The following is a 12,485-nucleotide window of genomic DNA, read 5'->3' as shown; positions in this document are numbered from 1 at the left end:
AAGTTTCAACAGTACATGGACTTAGAACTTCTAGATATACAAAATTGTTTGAGCAACCAGGGATCAAATTGCCAACATCCATTGGATCATAGAGAAAGCAAGGGAATCCCAGAAAAACATTCCCATCTGCTTCACTGACTATGCTGAAGCCTTTCACTGTGTGGACCACAACAAACTGTGGAAAATTCTTAAGGAAATTGGAGTACCAGATCACCTTACATTTCTCCTTACAAGTCTCTTTGTAGGTCGAAAAGCAGCATATAGAATCAGACATGGGACAATGGAAAGATTTAAAATTGGGAAAGGACCATGACAAGGTATACATTGTCACTCTGGTTATGTAACTTATATGTAGGATACATCATTCAATATGCTGGTCTGGATAAATCCCAAGCTGGAATCAAGATTGCTGGGAGAAGTATCAACATCCACAGATATGAAGATAACACTACCCTAATAATAGAAAGCAAAGAAGAACTAAAGAGCCTCTCGATGAGGAGAGGAGATGAAAAAACTAGCTTAAACTCAACATTCAAAAAACTATTCACAAAAAGATACTCAAAATTCATGGCATCCAGTCCCATCACTTCATGGCATTTAGATGAGGGAAAAATGGAAACAGTGGGCAGATTTTGTTTCCTTGGGCTCCAAAATGACTATGGACCTTGACTGCAGCCACAAAATTAAAACATACTTGCTCCTTGGAAGGAAGATAGGCTATGAAAAACTTGCACAGTGTGTTAAAAAGCAGAGACTCACTTTGCTACAGAGGTCTGTAGTGTCAAAGCTATGGTTTTTCCAGTAATCATGTACAGATGTGCAATCTGGACCATAAGAAACGGTGAATGCCAAAGAATTGAGCTTTTGAACTGTGGTGCTTGAGAGATTCTTGAGAGTCCCTTATACAACAAGGAGATCAAACCAGTGAATCTAATAGAAAATCAACATTTGAACCCTGGTGTCTCAGGTGAGGCATCTACTGAGGGCCTCCAGGTGGAAAGAATGGATGCTTCCACTGCAAAAGTGCCTAACCATGGCAGCTCCAAGCAAACAGTTCGTAGCCCCACCCATGGAGAAGCTCAAAAAGGCTGAATGCTCTGTGTACCCTGGGTCTCCAGATACATGCGTTGCATTCTCCCCAGCAGCATTGGAGTCCAAGGAATGGGCATTGTGTGCCCTGGAGGAGGAGGATGGCTCAGGGATCCACTGGGTCCATCACTTAGCAAGTAGGACTGGAAAGGACAGAGCAGGCATATGTGGCAGAGACCTGGTGACTAGGTGTGGGGCAAAAGGGAACCAGCTCTCCATGGAGTACCTCACCCAAACTCCCCTGGAAGAGAAGCCTAGTGATAAGTTCATCTGAGATGGGATGAAGAGAGTCTATTTCATTACCCCTTATAATTCCTCTGAATGAGGAGGTCGTGGAGTTGGTGGGTCATCACAAACTCTTCCATGGCCTAGACTATCTCCCAGTCCCTTTCTTTGGGGCTGCCTTTCACCAGCTTCAGTCATGTAGTTCTGGAGGAAATTGACAATCATGTGTGCTGCTGGGTCAGGGCCACAAGACCATGTAAAGCCAATCATAGGATCCCATGGCCCTGCCAGGATGGCTGATCTAGGACTGTACATGTGATCTGAGGTGGGTCATTCAGAAAACACCCTTGAACTCTGATGTCTTCAATCTTTTCTTTCCTTATTGGAGATGCCTTCAGGATATAAAACCCTAGGGCAGGTATCTTGGACTCCCTCACTATGTGTAGAAGCCTTAAGGAAGAAAGTTGTCAGGCTAAGACCAGCAAAGAAGAGGGAATGAAAGAGTGAGGGTGTGAAATAGAGAACTGATGACTTCTGATTTCTTGGGTCCAGTCACTGAGATATTTGCATTTGCTCTGAGTCTTGTGTCCTGAATTCCCAGAGTCATTTCAATGAGTCTCCCCTTTCCTTGAAGCCAGGGGGTGGTGGGCTCCTCTCAACTGTGATTCAGACTTTGTTCTAGATCTGTCCCGATCATTGTACACCTCCCAGACACAAACAGTGGCACCCGTTTGTTTCAGCACAATTACGAGTGAAACCCTTTATTCTTTATTGTAATAGGATGTGCAGACCACCAAATACAGTTCACCAGCATCCTGGGCAGGAGTACCCTAAGTGTGATTTAGTGTTTGTTTGGAGCGGCCTTACTGATACCTGAACCACTCCAAGCATTTACAATGCCTGTGCCAGGGCAATCCTGTCATTTCCTCGATCAAAGACTGATAAATACAGCATCAGGAAGTTGTCACCCAGGATCCAGGTCTCTCTAGATGTCCTCACTGTGTTCTCTTGAAAGGTGGTATAGCAGTGGCCTCTAGAATCCTGGGGGAGTCAGAGACATACACCAGTCAGCCTGAGCCCTTATGTGAGACTCCCACAAATATCCAGACCCAGCACGAATCTTGGTTTTACTTCCCTCCTTTGGTAAGTATCAAGGGATTTTCTCCTTAGCAGGGGATATAAGACTTAATCCACAACCAAAAATAGCAGACTTGAGGTTGCCATTGAAGAAGGGTGTGAAGGAGGGGAGGACTGGGAGTTGGGGATACAGAGGAATGATAAACCACAAAGTCCTACTGTAGAGTATAAGGAAATATATTAACTACCCAGTCATAAACCACATGAAAAAGAATAAGAAAAAGAATATATATTTCTGCATGTGTATAACTGAGTCACATTGCTGTGCAGTAGAACTTAACGCAATACTGAAGATTAGCCAAAGTTAAAGAAAATTTTTAGAAAAGAAAAAGAGTGTCCATAGTTGTCCTCTCTCCCCTTTTCTTTCCTTCTGACTCCTGCTTCTTATTTTCTATGCAGAGAATGCTGGTTCTTCTCCTGCGTCCCCACAGCCCATATTTTATTTAAAAAAACTTTATTTTGTATTGGAGTATAGCTGATTAACAATATTCTGAGTTTCAGGTGGACAGTAAATGGACTCAACCATATATATCCATGTATCCTGGTTCCAAAAATACCCCACCCATCCAGGTTGTCATATAATTAAGCATAGTTCCCCATGCTACACAGTAACTCATTGTTGGTTATCCATCTTAAATAGAGCAGTGCCCACAACACGTTCTTGAAGACTTAACTTAGGGACTCTGGGAAACCTCCTTCAGCCCGCACTCACCCTCTTTGGCCACTCCAGGCTTGGGTGGGTAATGTACTGTGGTTTGCCATCTCCACCAGTGAGTCTGTAGCCCTCATCACCCCGAGTAAGTTCCCAGTGCCCCAGTGCAGAGCACCTTGGGATGCCATTTGCATGGAATCCAGTACAGTTTTGCCTAGAGCCAAGCAACCCTCCATATGGCTTCATGAGTTTACAGTTTTAGAATTCCTGAAATTCCCTCCCTTCCTCAAAGTCTTCTATGAGCCCATTAGCCAGCTCTGAACTCCCTCAGGCAGCTGAAATGAAGCCTCCACCCTGTGCCAAGGCTGAGCAGTCACTGTGCACCCTTTATTCACATTAGCATCCATCCTTCCTACAGAGGGGTCAGGTAGCATGACTCACAAAGGGGGCACCCGGCCAGAGCTAGGGGAAGATGCATCCTAGAACTAGGGTGACAATGTAATTTATCATCCAAACCAGGAAAACTGTGAGAAGGGAAGGGAGACTGTTAATCCCTATGGTGGGACAGCACACTGGGACTGTCCCCAGCCATTCTCCGTGTCACATGACTTATTTCAAGGACTGCTAGAGCTGACTTTCCATGTTCATCTATCTGAGGGTTCAGATTAAAGTGAAGCTCTTTGAACACTGAGGACCTGAGTGATCCCCTCTCCTTGTGACTCCCACCATGCCAGCATGGCGTGGTGTCTCCACATTTATTTCAGGATGATCAGTGTCCCAGACGGCCCTTTACTCTCAAGGGGTTCATGTTGTGGGAGGCTCTGGACAGCTCCAGTGCTCAGCAGCATCTGCAATAGTGCAAGATATCCTGCAGAGGGCGACCTCTTCCCAGCAGCAGCCCAAGGCTTCCTGAAACTTCCTATTTGAGAATCCCCCCTCAGGGTTCTCCCCTCACCTTGAGGATGTAGGCTTGGGCTTGGACTGGGTAGTTGATGCCATTGATGATGAAGATAATAGAGGACAGGGCATTGACCGCAAAACATGAAACGTACTGCTGTTAGAGAGAGAGGAAGAGAGGTTGGCCCTGGAGATGCTTCTTGGGTTTGGAGACTGGGAGTGACCCTCGGGCATGACCCTTCACCTCGGAACCCCGTGGTGTGGCGGCGATGAACTTCTGGGTGTTATTGACCAATCTTCTTGGGCCAAGGATCAGTGATATCCTGGTATCCATAAAGGCCTCGCAGCCACCAGAACAAGAAATAGCCTTTCTTTTCATGGAGATGCTGAGAGACAGTGGGACAAAGTAGGCATCAAGGTCACTCTGAGTATCCCCAGAGCTACCCCCTTCCCGACTGTCTTCTAAACAGCCCTTTGTCTCTTGCCTTCTTTTCTTTTGCTCCTGACATGGAACCTTCCTTGACATCCTCGAATGCAGTACTTGAATACACCAGGCTCTTTTGCACCTTGACACAAGCAGGTTTTCCTTCCTAGAGGAGTCCCCTCCCCTTAGACTAGCAAATCTCTTCTCATCTTCCAGATTCCAGCTTAATTGTTATGGTTTGAGGGAAGTCTTTCCTCCAGTGTTTATCAGTCTCCTTTCTTAACAGTCTCTGTAGACACTTCCTCATGTCTAGCATGTACCAAATCACAATTCACTATGCGTGTGTCTCAATTCCTGTGCATCTGCCTTCTTAGATGAGAGGGCAAGTTTTATTCTCACTGACTCCCTAAAGTGCCTGGCACACAGTGGATGCTCAAGGCTTGTCTGTTTAGTGAGTGAAAGAAGACTGTGAAAATAATGAATGAGAAACATCCAGAGAGCTGTATCTTGTGGGGAACAAATAATGGGTCAATCACAGAGTGAAGATAGAGAATTGCAAGGGCAGCAGATTCTCATAGTGGTGGGAGAGAGGGTGTCTGCCAGCACTGCTCCTACAACCAGCTCAAACCCTGAGACTCTGGCCAGGAATTTTATGACTAGCCCACAGAAACTCCAAAGGACGCATCAGCTTTTGTCTGAGGGTATCACACAGAATCCTATCAATTATTCCTCTTATCCTCAGGTCACTCCTGGATCCCACCTTCCTGATTCTCTGTTATAGCCCCTGCCCCACTGTGTGCCCATATACGTGGGGTATCTTTTTTGTTAGTTGCTTTCACATCTTAAGACTTCAGCAAATCTCTCTACACTTCTCAATCGTTGCTCCCTTAGGAGACCAGTTCTCCCCATTTGCTCAGGACTTTCCCTGTTTTTAAACTGACATCTGTACAGAGAACTTCCTTGGTTCCAAGTAGTCCTGGACACTTGGTCATCTTATACCTCTGTTCATGCTGGAGAAATTATCCCTAATCCTTTGTTCACCACACTGTAGAGTCCTCTAACCATGCTGCACACCTCACAGGGCAGTGGGTGCAATCCTTTCCCAGCTGCACAGACCTCTCTGGACCCTTTTAGGACCCTGGTCAGAGCCCTGGTCAGAAGGCTTGGGGATTATGAACCCATTGGTTGTTTGCATATCTATCTGCTTGTGTGTTTGTTTGTATATGTTTGTATGTGTGTTTGTATGTGTCTCTGTGAGTGCTTGTGTGTCTCTGACTAGCTATGCATGTTTATATGTGTCTCTGTATGTTTATATGTGTCTGCTTGTGTGTTTCCATGTGTCTGTGTGTCTGTCTGTGTCGTTGTGGGTGGTGTATATGTCTGTGTGACTGTGTGTCTGAGAATGGATTTGTGTGTGTTTGCCTGTGTCCATGTACATTTAGCAGGAGACTCGTGCTGACCCTCAGAGGGAGAGGTTACTGGTCCATGTGTATACTCCAGTTGCCCTCATGGATCAATGGTACCCAGCTGAGTGCTCCCTGGCAGTAGGATTTATCCACCCCACCAAACATCACCACACTGCCTTTCACCTTGCATGTGTAGAGAGAAGAGAGGAGGGGATCCTTGGAGGACAGTAAAAACAGCACTGTCTGAGAGCTGTGCTGGTCCACCCATCAAGGCCCTATTAAGGTCCCCATGTACAGATGCAGAAATCAGGAAACCAGAAGGGAAAGAGACACGTGTACCCCAATGTTCATTGCAGCACTATTTATAATAGCCAGGACATGGAAGCAACCTAGATGCCCATCAGCAGATGAATGGATAAGAAAGCTGTGGTACATATACACAATGGAGTACTACTCAACCATTAAAAAGAACACATTTGAATCAGTTCTAATGAGGTGGATGAAACTGGAGCCTGTTATACAGAGTGAAGTAAGCCAGAAAGAAAAACACCAATACAGTATACTAATGCATATATATGGAATTTAGAAAGATGGTAACAATAACCCTGTGTACGAGACAGCAAAAGAGACACTGATGTATAAATCAGTCTTATTGACTCTGTGGGAGAGGGCGAGGGTGGGGAGATTTGGGAGAATGGCATTGAAACATGTTTAATATCATGTATGAAATGAGTCACCAGTCCAGGTTCGATGCACGATACTGGATGCTTGGGGCTGGTGCACTGGGACGACCCAGAGGGAGGGTATGGGGAGGGAGGAGGGAGGAGGGTTCAGGATGGGGAACACAGGTATACCTGTGGCAGATTCATTTCGATATTTGCAAAACTAATACAATACTGTAAAGTTTAAAAATAAAATAAAAAAATTGAAAACTAAAACAAACAAACAAACAAACAAACAAACAAAAAAAATCGAGGCTAGGAGTGATTGAGATCCAGACCAAGGTCGGTTACTGGCTAATGAGTGGCACAGAGGAGGTTAGAAGCTGAGTCACCTGGCTGGGCTCCACCCACTATATCTACTGAATATGCCCTACCTCCTGCGACCTGAGTGCTCCGACACACTCAGAGGACATGGTGCTGAAGCATAATGGCTTTCTCCTTGTCCAGCTTGTCATTTTTCAGGAAACTCAAAGGCTGGGAATTCTGAAAGTATGGGTTCAGGTCACCGAATTTGGCCCCACTGGCCTGTGACCTCTACTGTTCAAAGGGCCCCACACTCAGAAGGGACCCCACCTCTGCTCTCCCTGTCTTGAATGCCTAATATTTCTTGAACAAGGGGTCCCACGTGTTTGTTTTGTGTCCCACACTCTCATTTTTCACTGGCTCCTGCAAATTGGGTAGCTGGTCCTGGGCTCCCAGTGGAATGCTAATGAGGAAGGAAAGATATCCACCATCCTTCTCCTTCCTTCCTTATCAAATTGATAAGCAAATTGTATGGCTTTTCCCTCCAACTTGTTTCCTGTTGCCTTCTGTTAGTCTTTCTCCTCACTCACCCCCCCTAGACTAAGTTACTGGTTTTGAGCCCAGGAGCAGGGTTGTGTTCCAATAAAAAGTTATTTGTAAAAGCCAGTGGTGACGTCAGGTACAGCCCTGGGGCTATATTTATCCTGGGTAAATTATCTCTCAGGATTCTTCTTTATCAAGTGTTCTATAATTTTCGTGCACCTGAAAGCATCTTACAGCTAATTTGGAGAAATGGATTGTCCATCTCAGACTTACTTGCTCAGGTAGAAGGCAAAACATGCTCAGAAATGGCACCTTGATTCTTCAGCTTGTCAAAGATGGGGATGGCTCCAGAGAAGGATTCGTTGGGGTAGTTCAAGCCCAAGATGCCATTGTAAGCTCTGCCCTCAAACCCATATTCCACCACGCTTAGACCGAACAGCTGGTCAGTACTTACAAGGTCCCCAATCTGTGGGAGAGAAGAATGTTCCCACTTACAGATACATGAAGTGGGGCTAGGACTGGGCTGGCGTGCATTGCCATTAGATCCTCAGAGGAGAATTGAGGCTGGACTGTGTCTTGGGTGGACCTCAGATAGTTAGACTAAACTGGGAGGGGAATTTGGGTTCCATTTGAGAGAGGCTGTGAATTTTAAAACATCTGCCCCTCTGAAAAACACCACCTGAGTGAGTCAAATTGACCTTGTGGCTTCTGTACAGGTGGGGCAACCGAGACAGGTCAGGACCCATTGGTGCCCCTTTGTGGACAAAATGAATCAAGAGCAAGGTAGCCTTCTCTGGCATCACTATGACCTAATGACAGGAATGGACTGAATTCTCTGTAAGGTACTGTGGATTATGCATCTGTCCAGGAAGACAGAAGCCAAAAACACCATCTAGCTTGCAGGGATCTATGAAACTATTGCCTGGAATATTCACTTTTGGGGATAAGTGTGTATTTGTGTGAGTGCATATGAGAGAGAAAGAGAGAGAGCGGGGAACTACTCAAGCATTTTGGGGAAGAAGGCCATACATTTTATTAGACTCTCAAAGGTACCCTAGAGTGAGAACTCATTTATCAGGCCCCTTGACTTCTCTGGCCTCCAGTTTCCCACTATGGGTACCTGAAGACCTTGACGGCCCCCCGGGTCCCCAGATCAGGTTTCTCCTGTCCCTAAACACCCTACAGCAACTTCAGTCCTGAAAAGCCAACCCAGCTCCACCGTTTACCATATGTGTGACCTCAGCAAGGCCCTTGCTGTCTGCACCTCAGTTTCCTCATATGTCTCATGAGCTAATCAGACCACCTGCTGTGTGGGGTTGTTGCAGCATTAAACCAATTATTACCTGAAAGTGCCAGGAACAGTCTGTGAATATAAAAATGGGTGCTTTTTCCCCTCCTATTGCTCCCAGCAAAATGAACCTTGAACTGCTCGTGGGCAGAGGAGCTGCAAGTCCACACCTCAAGCTACTCTCTGGGTTAGCTAATTCATTTGCTCATGTGTCACCACGGGCACTGCCTTCCCAGGGACAGGATCCTGTGGATACAATGGCCAATATCTATGGGAATTAGGTTTGGAAGGGTCCTGACAGATGGTCCTGCATCTGTTTTGCAAGCAGGGGTCACTCCATAGCCAGTCCTGACTCAGCTTCTCTTTACATGTTACCAGAATGGTGTCATAAGCAAGAAATCCCTTCATGCTCCCAGAATCATAGGCTATGCTGAAGGTCTTCTGGGTAGGCCGGAAGGTGGAAGACTTGTAATGTCTGAACCTAACTTGTGTAGCTGCAGACAAAAGAGATGAGTGTCATCTGGTGCCAAGGGTGGAAACAGGGTGACAGGGCAAGTGAAGGATGGTCTGGGCATGGGGCCTGTATTCACAACAGGCTGGCCTGGGGCAAAAGAAGGAGGTCACCCACAAGTCACATGAGCCTGTGTCAAAGATAACCTGGAATTCCTGAGGGGGTGTTCCAATGGTGACTTTACCCATGTAGATCATCTACACGGAGAAAGAGGGAGTGGGTTAGTGCAGAACCGACTACCCTCTATTCCCACACTGCTGCCTCCCTCTGGGTGTCACATATCTCTTGAGATCACTTTCTAACCACTGTGCAGCTCATAGCCTTTGAACACAGAGGTGTTTGCATTTGATTTTTTTTTTTTTTTTTTTTTTTGCTGTGCTACATTGTATGCAGAATATTGATTCTATGACCAGGCATTGAAGTGGTACAACCTGCATTCGAAGTACAGAGGCATAACCACTGAAACTCCAGCCCCGTTGGACACCCAGGGAAGTCCTGGTTCATTCATTTGAGAAACTCTGTAGTCTCTTCAAACCCAGCCTAGCACCCCCTTTTCCAGGAGGTCCTTCTTGATCCACCCCAGCCACTCCCTCTAAACTCAGACCACATCCAATGAACACCACACAAGTTGACCCTTTCATTGGACATGTATTTACTCTTTGCCTATCTCTCAGGGTGGCATGGGCATTCTTGAAGACAAAATAAGCCCCTTTTCTAATCTAAAAACAGTAAGTGCTGTGTTAGATTCTGATGGCCTTACACGGAATATGGCTTCAGTAACTTTTTACTGCTGTGGTGCTTGCATCTGTGGAAACTGAATTCCTCTGCCTGGTTATTCACAATTGCTTTGCAGTTGGTTCTATCTTCTGATCAGAGATGGTTCACTCTTCATCTGTAACTAGTTGACTGCCTTAGTTCAGAAGGAGCTGCTGCTGCTGCTGCTGTAGCTGCTGCTGCTAAGTCACTTCAGTCATGTCCCATTCTGTGCAACCCCATAGATAGCAGCCCACCAGGCTCCACCATCCCTGGGATTCTCCAGGCAAGAACACTGGAGTGGGTTGCAATTTCCTTCTCCAATGCACGAAAGTGAAAGTGAAGTCGCTCAGTCTTGTCCGACTCTTAGCAATCCCATGGACTGCAGTCTACCAGGCCTCTCCGTCCTTGGGTTTTTCCAGGCAAGAGGACTGAAGTGGATCACCATTGCCTTCTGCTCAGAAGGAACAATCTCCCTCAAACTAATGACACATCTTTGACACAGAAATGGATGTTTACCTGCCACCTGGTAATTTCTGGGCCCAGTCACCAAGACAAGAGTTGAGGATGACAATGCCTTCTCCTCTGTTTGGGGCCACTTTGGCCCAGTGTTTCTGCCTCCTGCAGGAGCCCCAGCCCCAACCTCCCACGTGGCATCTCCAGATGAGCCCCAGTGCTAAACTAGAGCACCAGGGGGAGCTGTGGAGCATCATCCTCCCCAAACACACATCCACGATGTTCCTCAGGGGGTGAATAGTTATATTTGAGCCACTAGAAGAAATCTGAGACAGTCTGTAAGCATGTTACTTGAGGAAATTGTTCAGCATTTTTTTTTCACTGAAGGTATTTCTCATGGTCTTTCCTTAAAAGTATTCTTTCACTGAACATTTGAGAAAGAAACAAAGAAGATGGTACATTTAGCTGTCAGTGTTAAGGTATAACTGTCATTGTAATGGCACTGTGTATTTTCTCATCATTTTTATGAGTCACCTTATTATAAGAATTTTATGCATATTCCATGGCACAGACATAGGTTTGAATAAAGATTTTGTTCTGTAATGTTGTGTAAGCCATATGACAATGTGGGGTCTCAGTCTCCCCTTTGGTAAAATGGTGGAATGTAACGATTGAAATGCTCTAAATAGAATATCTTCGGGATAAGTGAAGTGATGGATATAAGGTACCTGATAAATAAGAAGTCTCAACAATGACAGCCATTAGCATTGCTGTTGCCATCCAACTGTATCCTTTTCACAGAAGCTCAGGGAAGGAGGTAGAAGGGGGATTCATATCCTCTTTTAAAAGGGAGGAATTTGAAATGCAAGAGGTTTGTAGATTGGCTGTGGTCACACTGCTTGTCAGATATAAAACAGTGAATAAGTAGCTCTCCCAGTCTTTCTCCAAGTTGAAAGAGAAGTGAGTTGAAAGAAGAATCCAGGTGATGGGGAACAAGTTCAGGAAATGTAGAAAATTAAAGTAAAAGTGAAAAGAAAATGCCACAGAGAGAAATACACTCACAGAGACTTCAAAAGAGATGGAGAGATAAATGATAGTGATACAGAGATGCAGACATAGACATATACACATGGAAGTAGAGAGGGAACAAAGAGGACATGCTAAATAAAAGGTAGAAAAATGCTATTCCACAGGACCACACCTACATCTGCATTGATTGTGCACTGAACAGTTGCAAGGAGTTCCAATTTCAATAGGTCATGACATGACTGGACGCCAGAGTTGTGCAACTATTCAAATCTACACCAAGAACCTTGGGTCCCAAAGTTCCTATAGCAAAGTACTTATGAATAAGTAAGGGTTGAACTTTAATGTTGTCAGGGAAATATTCCATTCTGTCCTAAACCTGATGAGTAGAAGAATAATCAGATGAAAAGAAAAATCATGGAAAGGAAGATGATGTGGCTTACAGTATCCATACTTAAATGACTCTTCAACTGAGAAGGCCACCAGCCCAAGGAGCACAAGCCACTTCATGTTTTTTTCCTGGCTCCAAGTACACAGGGAAGTTCAGGTTCTTAGCATGTAGTGGTGACTGGGAGCCCCTAGTTATATATGCTTTGACATGCCCTAGTTTAGCCCTCCAGGCCAATAATAGGTCTGAAACAAACACAGAGGTCTTGATAAAATCTTTGTCTTCATCAGTGTCCTTGGTGAGTGGACTTTGAAGCTTCTCAGAATACAGAGAATTGAACTGTAATCTCTTCCTTGAAGTTTGACTGGAAAATCTAACTGATCTGCATGGACATCTAAGAAGATGGACAACCTTGCCTACTTGGAGAAAAAAACTACTGGTAAATACTTCATAAAAATGGATACTAAGGGCCATGCTTGACATTCGTTGTTTCATGTCATCTTTCTAGCCACTTCATGGCATATGTATTGCTGTCTTCATTGGAGATGAGATTGATAGGAGGATAAGTTGTCAAATGACAAAGTGAAGACTTCAGGGACAACCCAGGGACATACAACTGGCTTCAGGTAGTGGGTCTAATGGCATACATCAGGGGCACCTATGATGCCAGGCTGTATCAAAGATTTAGGGCAGAGCAGTACTTCAATTGCATGGTTTCAGTATTG

The 12,485-nt window shown here is 45.2% G+C and overlaps 1 pseudogene; it reads right to left on the bottom strand.

Moving 5' to 3' along the window:
- Positions 1–2,093: 2,093 nt before the first annotated feature.
- On the bottom strand, positions 2,094–11,882 carry LOC129653653 (pregnancy-associated glycoprotein 1-like; annotated as a pseudogene).
- Positions 11,883–12,485: the final 603 nt, after the last annotated feature.

This window comes from Bubalus kerabau, chromosome 5 (assembly GCF_029407905.1).
Source record: "Bubalus kerabau isolate K-KA32 ecotype Philippines breed swamp buffalo chromosome 5, PCC_UOA_SB_1v2, whole genome shotgun sequence".
Classification (NCBI taxonomy): domain Eukaryota; kingdom Metazoa; phylum Chordata; class Mammalia; order Artiodactyla; family Bovidae; genus Bubalus; species Bubalus kerabau.
This window is presented reverse-complemented; position numbering and strand designations above follow the sequence as displayed.